Source organism: Rhipicephalus microplus, chromosome 7 (assembly GCF_043290135.1).
Source record: "Rhipicephalus microplus isolate Deutch F79 chromosome 7, USDA_Rmic, whole genome shotgun sequence".
NCBI classification, from domain to species: domain Eukaryota; kingdom Metazoa; phylum Arthropoda; class Arachnida; order Ixodida; family Ixodidae; genus Rhipicephalus; species Rhipicephalus microplus.
This window is the reverse complement of record NC_134706.1, coordinates 16,343,983-16,359,725: the sequence shown is the minus strand read 5'-3', so window position 1 is coordinate 16,359,725 and position 15,743 is coordinate 16,343,983.

The window sequence follows — 15,743 nt, the reverse complement described above, 5'->3', positions numbered from 1 at the left end:
TGCCTTCAGCGTCGTGGCGGGTAGCGACTTGAACCGCTTCAGCACGGATCGAGTCCTGAAAGCTCTTCTGAAGAACACGAGCTTAACCAAGGTTACACTCATCGGGCTCGTATATAGCAAGCACTCCGCCCTGCTGGTGCAGCGGGTCCTCGAGGGACATCAATCGCTGCGCAGTTTCGAGGTGTCTGTGGGGCATCAGTATTCCTCTGAGCGGTTGTACGGTCATTCGCCGAGGACGGAGTTCGATGACTGGCTCGTTGCACTCATCCGAAACGACGTCATCGAAGAAGTCACGTTCACCTTCCACATGCCATTCGTCTTCTCCGCCCCGGACAAGTGGGAAGCATTCGCTATACAACTGCCGACCCGAGTGAATCTCAAGAAGGTCACCATAGTGGCGTACAGAGAAGATGTCTTCCAGTCGGTTCTGTGCCGCATTCTGAGGCAGAATGGTGCCGAAGATAAGGTCTCGTTTCAACTCTACAACGTGCACGAAAGCATAGACTTGCTCCAGTATCGAACCTTCTCGGGTGTCTATGCTTGCGTGTTTCAGAACTATGACACGCATTTCCAGCGGCTCCTGAAGGCGTTGCCGTCCCTCCACCACGTCACGACTGTGCATATGGACATGTGGATGTCGTGCATAGATGAGACCCTCTCTTATTCTGTCGTCGAGTGCATCGAGGCCGCTACGTCGATAAGAGAACTGCGCCTGATCAGTTCCCTTCACGACCAATCCACAACCGATCACTGGGCTGCGGTAATCGTCTCGCTATCTCGTAACGTAGGCCTGCGAGAGCTCCGCTTGCAGGCCAGGGTTGAAGACCCGAGGCACGCAAGCATCGTAGCACGCGTCGTGAACGGCACCCGCCATATTAACAAGGTTCACTTCAACGTAGGCGGGACACTCGAAACGGCCGCATTGGTTCGGTGTCTGTCCGAAGGGATCGGGGAAAGCTACAACCTCGTGAGCGTCAGCGTCAACGGCATGCTGGAGGCGGAAGACGTGATCAAGGACTGGTTCACTGTGCGAGAGGCGACACGGCGAAATTGTAGTCTCGTCATTCGCGCCACGCGGTTTCTAACGACGGATGAATGTTGGGACAGGTAGGAGCATGTTGCTTTTGCGTTCTTCATATGTATCGCTTTGCTAGAAGGACAGGAATGCGTCTAGCATTGCGAGCAAACGATAAGTAAAAAAATTCAATGTTTATCAATTTGTCGAATGGCATATTCAAATGCGTATATACGGGGATGCCGATTTCTAGGATGTAGTACATGAGTTGTAGCACATCCTGGCATGTTCAGAACTGGTGCCATATTGTAGCCGCTCGAGCTTGATTTGAGGAACATGGACTGGTATTACCAAGTTTAATGGAAATTATCTGGCCGAGCAGCCGTGACCAATGTATGAAGTGGCGGCCACACACGAAGACTTCGAAGCTGATATTTGGGAAGGCCACGGCGGCACATGACAGAAACACAAAGGAAATAACACTGGACCCCTTCCTGTCTCTTGCGCGGCGTTCTCTAGAAATTAGCTTTGAACCAACTTGCTTGATGGTCGGTTTCCTAAACTTGCTGTGCTCTATTAATGTTAAGTTGAGGTTTTGGAGGAATGTAGTCGGCGGGAAGTAGCATGTTGGATCTAAAAGGACGACAGCGTTGTCGGTGATCACGAGAGCACGCTGACGTAGGCGGCTTAGATGGATAGATCTAGATAGATAGATAGATAGATAGATAGATAGATAGATAGATAGATAGATAGATAGATAGATAGATAGATAGATAGATAGATAGATAGATAGATAGATAGATAGATAGATAGATAGATAGATAGATAGATAGATAGATAGATAGATAGATAGATAGATAGATAGATAGATAGATAGATAGATAGATAGATAGATAGATAGATAGATAGATAGATAGATAGATAGATAGATATCCTTTTGTCGTCTTTCTTGTCCTTGCCATGGTAACGCTTCTATTATTTGAGAATGACACGCGCTCCCTTTGACAGCCGCTTTGTGAAACTATCTTCGCTTTCTGCAGAAACGACGCCGCCGCCCTCGAGCAAGTGCCGCATCGTCCGGCGATACTGTCTAAAATTGCCGATGACCTCCACATCTCCGAGGCCGACCTTGCGTTCAGAGTGCGCCACAAGCTCAGAATGTTCGAAGACCTGCACACTTTCATGCGACTCGCCGGAGTCGTGAGCAGTCGCGTCGAGTGCCACCGGGGCGTCGACGACGCCTCTAGAACGCAGCTCGACGACCTGAACGAGCACTGCTGGCTGTACGTGCGACGCTATCTGATGCTCGACGACATCGAGGATCGTGCCCCACGTTGTCAATAAAATAGTGAAACGTCTTTACGTCGACGGCGCCTTTGAATATCTGAATATATACTCCCATCGTCACAGCTGTGGCTGATGGCACAGGAGTTTGCGACTGTTTTGCGACTGTTGCGACTGTTTGCGACTGTTTTGCGGCTGCAGTTGCGCGACCAAAAAATCGGTCAGGAAGCGACGAGCCAAAGCAGTCGCTTTGCGACCGTTTGCGATTGTTTGCGACTGCTTGCGACCAGTCGCAAATGGTCGCGCGACCGCTCTTAGTCGCATGTGTGCACCAGCCTTTCACTGCATCTTTTGCAAACCCGGACGTACCCTACTTTGAAAATGTTGCACATCATTTACCCTGACCTATAACTCAGGTAATCTTTGCCCACATTGTGGGGGAATAGTTTCATTAGAACATATGCCCTGGCAGAGTACCAAATTCTCCCTTACCGAACATCACCTCTGCCAGATGGGAGGCGGCAATCCGTAGCTCGTCCTTGGCAGATCAGCTCTAGGCTGTCCACCAAGCCCGCAAGGCGGCTGAGGAGCTCGGCATCTCAGTCTCCACGTGGGAGCGGCCCGCGACACATTGATCTGTGTCTTGGAGGACCCAATGCGAGTTTATCCAAGCCAATACTGCATGAGTCACCACACGCAACGTCGAAGAGTTCGAGGGCATCTCCATCAAGTAAAGCGTGCCGTTGCTATACGCATCACCAGAAAGGTGGTTGGTCACTTCCACAGAGCGGGTCCGTCTAGACTGACGCCTACGCAAAAGAGTTTGTGTGTCCGCTGTGCTTAGCCACGACGAAGTGGTCGGCAAAAAACTACGCGCGCCAAAACGTACACGTTTTAACGTGACAGCGATCTCGGCCGCCACCGTGTACATGTCGCGTTTGGTGTAGAATTCATGGGCGCTTTTAAAGTTAAAATGAAGGTTCCAAGTTCAATAAAGGTTTATTGTGGATATATTTACTTGATACATTTCCTTTGTTTTTGCACAACGACTCGCTTATTTGTTCGTCACCTATGAAAGCCATTTGTTTTTGTTGTAATTATCTACGCAAAAGTTCTAATTGACTAAGGCGCGTACTTAAGCATCCAAGGCTGTCAAGGCTAGTGCACCTGCATTTCTGCAATGAAACATATTTAACGTTCGTTGTCCACGACCCATTGGCAACATGAGGAACGACGAAGCATTGCTTCCATCATATACGATGAATTACGCACGAGCTTAGCCTCTCATTGAATCGCGAACTGCACCAAACGCCGCTATTCCTTGCAGTTACATGTAATTTCATATTTAATTATTTGCTCGCATCTGCGCAAATTAATAGAAGATATTAAGCGCTATATAATGTTGCAAGAATCATGCACTTTTGTCAGATCCATTGCAAAGGAAAGTCAAATGTAGAGAGGATAAAATGTGTAAAGAGTGGTGTTCAAGTAAGTAGAAAGGCAGCCTCGCAACTGCAGATGAGCTGGTGTAGTAGTGCCATCACTTTTATGGTCGCATTTACCGGAGAAAATATAAAGGTCATTAGTTGGCACTGTCCACCCTTGGAAATTTTATCAATGGAATGACAATATACGTAAAACCCTAACGATTGAAATCGCAATCACTAGGCTGGATTTTTAAACTTCATGCCCATGCTTATTTACAGACAGCTGGTCATATATGGACATGTAAAGGGTTGCAGCCAGAACGTTCCCGTCACCTCCGTCAAGCCTGCCTTCGCTACAGCGATACAGCCAGTTACAACCGCTGGATATATGACAAAACATTCTACAAGACACTACTTCACTTCATACACAACACCGGCCTAACGGCGCATATTTAACAAACATACTCGCAAAAATATGATGCCTAAAAGGCAAGTCTTTGTCGCAAATGAAAAAAAAAAACATATCCCACTCTAAAGCAAGCCTAACTGGTAGTGTTTCTGATGCAGAAACGAAAGCGACTATATGTCAGCAGATTAAACAATGAAAACATGACTCAAGATAATATTAGCATAAGTTAAAAATCTCAATCGTAATTTATTCAACACTGTCGCTTCGCAGAATTTCCGGCGCCAGGAGAGAGAGGGAGAAAAAGCTTTATCGTGTGTATATACGGGGAGTAAGCAGGTGGCCAGGTGCGAGCCACCCCTCACAAACACTAGGTGAGCTCCTAATTGCAGAACCCCATTAGCGTACAACGCCACTCAGACGCTTGACCAGGGCCTTCTAGCTCGCCAGCTAGGAACAGCAGAGAAGGGCTGCCTCTCAGTTCTCCCAGACAAGAGTCTGTTTTGGGGTGAAGCGAGGGCTTTTACTGGCATGCTCACACCACGTGGAGGATGTCCAAATACTTCTCCGCACAGTATGAGAATTTTCATGTACAGGCCGAATTGAGATATTTTAATTCTGCCGGGCACAACAATGTTTTGGTGTAACGGCGGAGGAGTAAACGCTCATCCGCCTTTGTAAGGCTCTTACAGGGGGTAGGATAAATTGCGTGGCTTTATCGGTAGAATTGAGTAATTTCTCGAAATTTTAAGCACTCCGCACAAATGTTTAGCCGAAGGTGAAACATGCGTTCCCGGTGTTTAGCAGTGGGTTCAACCTGACCCTGCGTGAAGGTTTTCACAATCATAGGTTACATCTGTGTGCTTCTTGATGGGGCTTGGCAGATTCCGCTTGGGTTTACCACTTTGCTTATTTCACGGGCTGTACAATGCACGTGCCTCGCATGATCACGGTCACGGAGGAGTGTAATGAACGGTTAAATTCGTTTCGCAATGTGTTAATCACAGTGGTTCTCCTCGAACCACGGGCGGTCACCGACGTGGCAGACGAAGCCCAAGTGCCGCATGAGAAACTCTCGGCGAGCGCGCTCCCGCATTCATCACGTGGACGCTGTTGTGCCCACAACGCCGCTTGTTCGGCGGGGCGTCGTTGCAACCATGCCCTCGAGCTTACTCGAGGGCATGGTTTGCAGGATCCGCCCACCACCGCGCTTGCATCTCCGTTCGCGATTTAGCGTGGCTTGGAAGGCTGCCGTATCATCAGTACGCAGTTGCTGCCGGCTCTAGGCCTCGCGGGTCTGCATGTTTTTGTGCCCGGACTGCACCATCGGCCCGGCGAATGCGAACTTTCTCACGCTTCCACTGTCGGCGCTTTTATTTAGAGTTGCCCGTGGCTTATCCATGTGGAAGTTCTCAGTAGAAACTGATGCCCGCGAGCTCGGCGCCACGGCTTCGACGGGATGAATGACGTCACTCGCAACGCAGCCAATGGCACGCGTGCTTAGGTACGACGCTGATAACGACGTAACTAGCAAAGACAACGTAGACAACTCGTAACACCAATGTCGAATGGTTTTTCGTTTCTCCGAGCCATACACAGCTTTCGATGAAAAATTTCGGGTCTGAGTGAGAATCGAACCCTGACAATCTGCGTGGCCGGTAGGTGTTTCTTTACAAAGTCACAATAATTGTTTGAAAGTGCTTCAGAAAAAAAAAACACTATATGAATTCTGTGTAGCAGGAGTAGTCTCCTTAACGTATCATATATTGCGAGGCAGAAGCGTAGATCGCGCCAAGCGTCAAAAGTGTCCATTGAAGAACGGTTGGGTGTTTTGGAGGCCCACCAACAACAAAGCACTCGCACATATTTGATCACCATCAGCAGCAGAACCATCAACATGGAGAACTGCTGCGTTCGTTCGCGTGTTGCCCTGTAGAGGGCCCTTCGCTGATTCCCAAAGAAATGGTTATGGCGTAGTGGGCACATAACTGTGATTGGAATAGGCATTCAATGATACTTTGAAACGACCAGTGTAACGCAAACAGCCAAATCATTTTTTTTTTTAGATACAGTTGAGGCATGCACCGAGAACCGAAGCTGGCTGAAACCTCGATTACGCTATCACGATGTACTTTTGAAGAGCAATCTCAAGCGTTCTCCTTTTTTTTTCATTTCTATTTTTTTCTTCCTCATGATTTACGAGAACATAAATTATATCACGAATAACTTTTTAAAGATTCTGGATTCTTGGCCAATACCTTCTGGGGTGGGGGTAACCTTTGCCGCAAGCTCAAAGGTCTTTTCTTACTTTTACTTCTACTACTACCATCCCTCCAATGCCGATCACCACAATCATCATCGTGTCTAGTTTGTTCCGAACCGTCGTTGGGCCATCTTTGCAGTGCGCCATTTTGACTGCACCTCTGCGTCCAGGGACTTGAAAATCACCCAACATGCGTCGTTTGCCTTGGTCTCGTTCACCGTCCGTGGTGTTAATAAGGTAAGAGTGAGTCTTGGTCGTCTTATATTAACCACCAGATACGAAGGCTTCTCATACCGCTACTCGCAAAAGCTTTGTCGATGCACTGGCTCATTGCGCGTTGAATTGTTCAGCTTTATGATGTACACGCACTCAGATTGTGCGATAACCACTTATCAGAAAGCTGGCAACGCTGTCCCACACCTAGACCATCTGTACGATGATATAATCAGTTTGAGATTTCGCAGGTTATTCCTAAACCATCCGGAGGTCGAAACTAAGTTGGGGCGTTGCAGTTGTGCACGAGTCCTCAACAAATATGTAGCCGAGCGAAAGAGTTATCGGAAGGGTTATATATGGGCCCTGCAAGACACTACAGTGTGCTTATAAAAAAAATCCTAATGATTTTTTTTAATTAGGAGTCGTAAATTATTTCAACGAACTACATTCACCGTAAGGGGTCACCTTACGAACGCACAGGCCACGGGCTTGATTCCCGGCCAGGCGGCGGCCCTTAGACGGGGGCGAAATGCAAAAAAAAAATCACAGCATACCCACGGAGTGAATGATGATAAGTGGGGCGAAGCGTCCGTTAGCCCGTCCGTGCTTCCTTCCGTCCGTGTGACCAACTGTGTGTCCATCCATGCGTCCGTCCATCTGTCCATGCGTCAGTCCGTGAGTGCGTCCATCCATCCATCTATCTACCTGTCTGTCTGTCTGTCTGTCTGTCTGTCTGTCTGTCTGTCTGTCTGTCTGTCTGTCTGTCTGTCTGTCTGTCTGTTCATGCGTCTATCCATTCGTCCATCCGTCCGCTAGGCTGTCTGTCCATACGTCCGTCCGTGTGTCCATCTAGTGAACACTCCAAGTTGAAGCAATGCAGAAAATATCGGTCGAATTCACCTTATATTCAGCCAATCCCCTCCTTTGGGTACGCCCCGCCGCGGTGGTCAAGTGGCTAACGTACTCGGCTGCTGACCCGGAGGTCGCGGGTTCGTATCCCGGCTTCGGCGGCTGCATTTCCGAGGGAGGCTGAAATGTTGTGGGCCCGTGTATTCAGATTTCAGTGCACGTTAAAGAACCCCAGGTGGTCGAAATTTCCAGAGCCCTCCACTATCGCGTCTCTCATAATCATATGGTGGTTTTGGGACGTTATAACCCCCCATATCAATCAATCCTTTGGGTACGAGCCGTGTGCAGAGGAAAACAACAACTACCGCCATCTCCTAACTCACATCCCCTATGGCTCATACCCACTCTATAGCGGGTATGTGCCACCGTGGGCTACGTACTACTACATACATAAGAGGGATGGACAGACCCACGCCTTAAGGAGCTTCGATGCTAAAAACAGTCGTGCAGTTAGGTGTAGGTGCACTTAAAAAAAAACACACCAGGCAGCCGCAAGCACTTCGTAGTCCCCGACTACGCTGTGCTTCATGAACTGTGTTATCAACAACTTGTAGGTTTGGGTGAGGCGGTTCGCGCGGCGAATAACTGTAGAAGCAGCACGAAAAAACGACGACCAAGAATAAACACACCCTGCAGGACCACTGATAGCAATGCCACCAAGAACGGCTTGCCGTAAAACACGCCACAAATATTCAAAGATCGCGAACATACGTGTTGCTATAGTACATGGATTAGAAAACATCTCTCACGAGTAGTTTAACTACTAATGAGCTTTTTGAAAATTTCTTTCTTTTCGGAATTTTCCAAATGCCAAAAAACTTCTGTACCCGAACCTGTAGACGCATGCGCATTTTTTTACAGTTTAAGTCAAATGACTGTCCTATCTGTGTCTTTTTACATTGTTGCTATGTTACCTAGCCCTATCATTAAAACACTGCCCAGTACGGTATGTCCAATGTACACTATTTCACAACTTAGTGGAAGCCCTGTTGCGTGTGTCGTTTTTGTCGTCGTTTTTTTTTTTTGCGCTGCGTCATGTTATTCGTCACACAATCAAACCGTGGCACGTAGAACCCAAGCCGAGCTTACAATAAGCACAATGCTATTATTAGTACCCGGTGAACTTTGTTATTTAATTACCATTTGTTATTTCACCTCTGCTTTCGAGATGATTTCTATCTATTGCAATTACGAACGCCAATACAATTTAGCCAACGCCCGCGCACAAAATGCACTCGAAAGATAAAACAGTGAAGTTTAGCAGCCCATGTTTTGGAAAGCGCTTTATATCTGGATAGAGTGTTCACACTGTTCCCAAAACTCAACGTAGCGGTTTGAAACAGAAGCAGGGCTTAATTCGTGTTGTCGATTTAAACAATACACAAAGTCTAGATGAATTAGCGATACTTCACTATTCCGTTATTTCTTCGGAAGCACGTTACTTATTGTGTTTTAAAGGGTTGCAGTAATTTTAATAGCGGTCAAGAGCGATCGTGTTGCTTGCCGAAACGTGTTGATTCAAAAGACCTGAACGAAGGCTTCGTCCTTGAGGCGACGTTAAAGTGAAACAAGCTAGTTTCGATTGATAAATTGTACTCTGAGAACTTGCACATGCATTTCGCCTTCATATGTTTATTAACACAAAAGAAGATCAAGGTCAAAATTTAATTCTTAAATTTTGAACCGGATTTGCCGCGCGTAACGTCCAAGATTTAAAAGCTATTTTTTACTTCTTCTGATACTTTGACTTAACAAAATTTACTGAAACTTGTTAGCTATATGGCCCTCTCAGAGGACTATATGTACCTCATCTTTACGAATTGGAAACTACGCTGAGCCTAGTCGATGCGATCAAAATTTGTGACGTTATGGCATTTGGTGCGAAAACGTCACAGTGGCGTCGCCACCCGAATTTCGTTCTCGCTCTTCTTGCATGTTTCCCAAGAGTCTTGAAGGGGGCAAGGCTCGTGCTATCGATATTTTTTAAAGGTTAACTTACTGGCATAAGAAAAAAGTCGGTATCTCTCCTCGGTGTCTTTTTAGACTTGTGACACCATTTTATGCGATACCCCCTTTTTTTTCCCTTTTCAAAACAATCAAAGTGTGGCTCTGTAATGGTGCAGTTTTCACGAACTGCGGGCTACATCTTCGCCATGCCGACTCAATATCGCACGATGTTAATATCGATGTCCTTGTCATTTCTAATGCAGGTCCCGCGTGTCGTCAGAAGCTTTGGCCAGGTAATGCGTATTGCTGGTTACATTAAGGTAACGCAAACGTAATCCACTTTTCCGGAAAAAATTCACACGTGGCAAGCTCTACTATTCTGCGTCTGCTCAGAAACTGATCGAAACTCCTGATCGAAACTTCTAGAGAGAATAAACGCGGATGCTTCACCTCACGATTCGGAGGTTCCAACAGTGCAATTATTTCACAAGTGTAGTCATGACTCGTCGGCTCTTATTACGTCAGCAACGCCATTTCTTCTTTAAAGAAGCCATGACAGGAAGGATTCAAGGTTGAATTTTGAGTTGCATTTAAAACCCATATACGCTTTCCAAAGTAAGTCGACAAAATTATAACGCTTTCGATGCCGTGGTTGTGGTTGAACTGCCTAATGTTTACGTTAAACTATATAGGAGTGTGGCGACCATGAGTACCATAGTTACGAAATGAATTGACCCTGCCAGCAACGACTCACTTGCGTAAAGTAGAAACCCATCTCGAAGGGCACGCTTTTAAGTAACGTGAAAACTCGAAATGATTTCAAAGAGCTGGAAAACGCAATCTTTTTTTTTATATACTTTCATGCACCCATTTGTATGTTCTTTTGGGCAGTTTTCTACGCTTTTTTTTTCACTCGAGTGAATATCTATTTCTATTTCCCTACATCACGAAATTATGCTTTATGTCGTAATGGGAACCTAGCAACTTTACTTGCAACAGACGCACCACACTAGAACGGCGTCATTGTAGATCCATAGTCATTTACATGTAACAGTACTTACGCACTTTATTTTTGTTTATTTCTATTGTCGTGAAGCGTGATACTAAAACGGAATCAATTGGTTCCAACAGGGCGTGTTTTTCTCAGTACCTTGTATTCTGAATGTATGATATTTGCAAATAAGCGTGTTTTAAAACCTGTAGTTTTGTTTGTGTATACTGAAAATGGATGTTTTGAATGTATTTATCATTTATAACATATAACACATATATATGTTGGCATGCAAATAACATCTATCAATTAAATGTGTAAAATATGGGTGAAATATGTAACTGGCGTTTATGTAGGTGTATGTTATTGATGTGTAAATGCATCTGTCACTGATGCACACTGTATTAATTAATGAGGGGTAAGACCTCGCCAGGCTTGTAGCCTTTAGTGTTTGCCTCCCGCACGAAAAACCAGTATTTTCCTGTAAATAAACAATGTTTAATGTTGAAAGACAGTTCACAAGGGGCTCTGAAAGTTCGCTCCTTCACCTTGAGTTGCGATTGGCCTGCGTATTACACGCAAGAACGATTTTTTATAACATTACTTTCTGCTCAGTTTTTTTAGATAAGTTATCTGAAAGCGCAACTATTCACATCCCCCTATCACCGACTCAGGGCGGCCGACCAGCAGATTTGGCACCGGTATCGCACCAAGGCGCGGCGTCACTGGAAGGAAGTTTTCGCCTCCTTCGTACTGATTGCCTCCTTCATGATGGTCCTACTGTTCATCAGCGCATGGAACAGAAAGATGGTATGAAGAAACGAGTAACCGTGACTGCTGACTTTATTGAGCTTCCATGATATCTCTCATGACGCGAAGCATGACAGAGATATAGGAGATCGTATATCTTAAATTTAAAATGTTTATGCAGCAAGCACTAAAGGTACAATTATCAATCAACTGTAAGTGATGTGTCATCTGGCGCATATATACCGATTCACTCGTTGAATGGGCACAAACTCAACGGCTCAAACGTCGAAGGAATCGTTTCGTTTTTTTTATACGTGCGACTTCGTGTTGTTTATTCTTCACGGAATGCAGGGATATTGACCTTGAGCATGTACAGTAAAAGCTTGTTAATTCGTATCGCAGAAAAAAAATTGAAGAATCAACCGAATCTTGAATTACCATTTATCGACCAAGAATACGATAAGAAAAATGTTCGTTACACTAGTGCATCATCATTAGTCTCTCTCTCTCTCTGTGTGTGTGTGCGTGCGTGTGTGTGTGCGCGTGTGTGTGTGCGCGTGTGTGTGTGCTTGTGTGTGTGCGTGTGTGCGTGTGTGTTTGTGTTTGTGTTGTGCCTGTGTTTGTGTGTGTGTTTTGTGTGTGTGTTTGTGTTTGTGTGTTTGTGTGTGTGTTTGTGTTGTGTGTGTGTTTTGTGTGCGCGTGTGTGTGTTTGTGTTTGTGTGTGTGTGCGTGTGTTTGTGTGTATGTGTGCGTGTGTGTGTGTTTGTGTGTGTGTGTGCACGCGTGTGTGTGTTTGTGTGTGTGTTTGTGTTTTTGTGTGTGTGTGTGTTTGTGTGTGTGCGCGCGTGTGTGTGTGTGTGTTTGTGTGTGTGCGTGTGTGTGTGTGTGCGCACACACGTGGGCCTCAATCGTGAACTTACTTAGCATAAGAGCAGTGTAGAAGCAGCAATTTCGCATCATCTTGCCACTTCGTTATCAATGCGACAACGGCATAGTACTCCCGGGTCCAAACTAGCCCGGAAAGTGCACTGCATCCTTCCTTGTGGATTTTTAAGGGTAGCACGAATCCGTTATAGGGCAGTCATATTTAACTGATTTTAGCGCACGGCCGTATGTTATAAACAAAGCCTTGATTATATTACATTTACTACCAATCAGGATTACCGAAAACGCAGTACCTAACCCTTTCATTGCAACATTCATCCGACAGACTGCAGGACCAAAGAAGTTCCGGGATGGCCGACAACAGGGCCCCTTCGGACGCAGAGAGACAGCTCCACCTGATAACGTGGAACAGGCGAGTGTCACGTAGCGTTTAAAAATACAAGCAGTAGTTCAGTACTATCACTGCATGTGTAGACGTTGTGTAGACAGTAACTACTGGACGCTGGTTTTAGTAATGTACAAAACCATGCTTGAAGCAATCATCATCCACTAGAACTTCCGTTACGAAATACAAAAACAATTCTATGAAGCCTCGACATCAATATTTTTTCGCAAAAATACAAATGGGACCGACGCAGAGTGTGCGATTTATATTGAAGATAAAAAGTTAGTGACAGATTATCGTCATGCGGCCACGTATAATTCGCCGACATTCATGCGCCAAATTAGTGCCAACAGCTTGTTTGGTTAGAGGAATCGGAGACAAAAGCAACCCTTGTCTGTTTCAGCATGCTGAATAGCTAAACAAAAATCTTTCCGTAACTTTTAAAACCTGTGCCTGCTACTCGACAAGAGGTCGATAGATATCTACTACTATAGCGACGTAAACTTTGGGGCTTTCGAGAACTAAACATTGTAGCGCAGCAAAGTGGCAAAAAAAATCGCAATCCTCAAAGTAACAAATGATTTCATACCCAAAAACTCCACGGTCTTCCCGAATTTCACCATCTTGAGCTGCATACTTGCCGTGGCCGCCGTGGAATGTCACCACGTCCCGACGCTCGAAAAGAACACACTAAAAGAAAGACCCACGTTCGAAGAAGAAATAAAATAAAGCGCTCATTACTGTTGAAACTTGGGCTTGTTAGTACATACTGAAAACGAAAAATATATATATATATAACGCTAAATGAACGGGTACACAAGAAGAAAACACACAACACAGGCGCTAACTTCCAACGTAACCTTTATTACCACACTCAACTACTTACATCGCTCAACAAAATGAGTGTTCTGCTAGTGTTTCCATTCATTCGGTGCTATCTTTCTGGTTGTCAAAGTGTTCATTGTCATGACGATGAGCAAGGGGCGCATCTTCTTGCCCCTTGTCATCCCCGTCACTGCGTAAAAGACACCACGCTCACCGATATGAAAGGAGAGAAAAAGCTCTTGAAGCGTGTGATAAATAATTAACTTCACTCGTCAATGGCGAATTATGAAGATTTCCTGGGCAAGTGATTCGTGGATTGTTGTGCGCTGTATGTGAGTCTACTTCATTAACTTCCGAAGAGTGTTTCGGAGAAGGCGCCAAGAATTTGCAAGGTATATATAATTTGTTATGAAACTATCTTAAATTAGACCTGAAGGCTACTTGCCCGAGCGTATTACGCTCGCTTTGAGGAAGTCTTTTCAGCACCGCATGAGCGAAATTCATCGGCATCCGAAGTCATCGTTTGTGAAACATTCTTGTTTTGATCACACGGTGAATCACCGAACGGTTTCTCAATTAAAGACAGCACCAGTGTGAGACCAACGCCTCTTTTATTTTTTTGTTCTCCTTGATTTGCCTACGATTCAAACCTGCACAGTGTTATCAAAACAATCACGTCATCACATGCATTGTGGGGGCGGAGTCAGAGATATTTCCAGGGCGATGAGGAGCATGTGTTTCTTGTATGTCCAGTCACGTGTTTCCTACATGCGTAATATATATATATATATATATATATATATATATATATATATATATATATATATATATATATATATATATATATATATATATATATATATATATATATATATATATATATATATATACAATCGAACCTATCGTGGGCCAGTGCACAGTGCAACAATAATTCCCAAAGCAGGTAGCCATCACACTTCATTTATCTGATGATGTGCTCTAGTGTGCTTCAACTTAGACATTATGATTCAGGAATGATTAACAACAAATAGTAAATGAGGACCACCAGCCACAAGCAGGAAAAGACGTTTAGGCTTCTTTGACGGCAGCATTGTTCAAAATCAATTTCAGTGTGAACAGTTAAGGTTCCCTTCAAGAAAGCTGAAACGTCCTTTTTATTTTTTTATAATTTTGTGGTTTCAAGTCCTAAAGCCCTGATATGACGAGGGCTCCGAAAATTTAGACCACCTGGTGTTCTTTAACGTGCACTTCACCGTCGTCGGAACGCGGTCACCGAGGCTGGAATGCGATTCCGCAACCTTCGGTCAACTTTGGGAAACGAGATCGGCACCAGAATTCAATTCACAAACGAAGTACATACTTCCCCGATAAATTGTTTCTTGAAGGCCTCTAAAGCGGTTAAACTTTGATATGCTGATAGAGAAATCACTCGTCAATGAGCCTCAGTGATCCAACGGTTGTGGTGTTCTACTGATGAAACGAAGATCACGAGATCAGAGTCCGGCCACCGCGACCGCTTTCTGATGGAGGCGGTCAGCTAGAATCCCGAGCACTGAGCAGTTTCAGTGCGCGTTTAAGGACCTCAGATGGTCGAAATTTCCGAAGCCCTCCACCATACGATCATATTGTGGTTGTGAAATGTAAAACCCTACCAATTAATAGAAATGGTTCACCTGATTGCTGTTGATTGCCTATAACGTCCCCACAGACAACGGACCCACGTAGAGTGGTGGCCCGAGCAGCCCTCGAAGAGCCTGCTGAAGAGAAAGACAGGGCGCGAGCAGCCGCTCGTCTGGGGACGTCACCACCGAAAGCGGTGACGAAAGCGCCCGATCAGACGGAACAGCAAGACGACGACAATGACGACGGAAGTTTCAAAACACCTCGACGGAAAGTTTCTCACGAAAAAATTAGAACCGTATGCAACAATCCCGTGTGCCGACAACTAAAAGACTGGTTCATTGACATGGTCGGCCGCCAGGCGGATCCTTGTAAGAAGCGGAACACTTTTGTCTGCGACTCTACGGTCACGTTTCCGAGCTTCCCTGCAAACGAAACTGAGGTGTGTTTTAAATATCGACCGTTCGGGCATCATTTAGGGGCGAAGCTCCTTGAGGCGTAGGCAAGTCCCGCGTCCTCGTAGCCACCTCTAGTTCTCGGAGCGCTCACTAGATGGCGATGGCGACGTGGCGCTCGCACAGCTAGTGCTCGTGTTGCTCACGAGATGGTGCTGCGGCACTCGCTCTAATCTGATGTGTGCTCACGTGTGATAAGAAACCACGTTCGCTCTTGCGTTAAAATGCGTTCGCTCTTGGCGCACTTCCTCTTTCGCCGGCAGCCTGTGTGCTTCGAGTATGAGCGACGAAGACAAGGCGGCGGAGTGGAGGGCTCGGAAAACGGCTGCAGCACGTGCTCGCCGTCTTTACGTAATGATCGACCG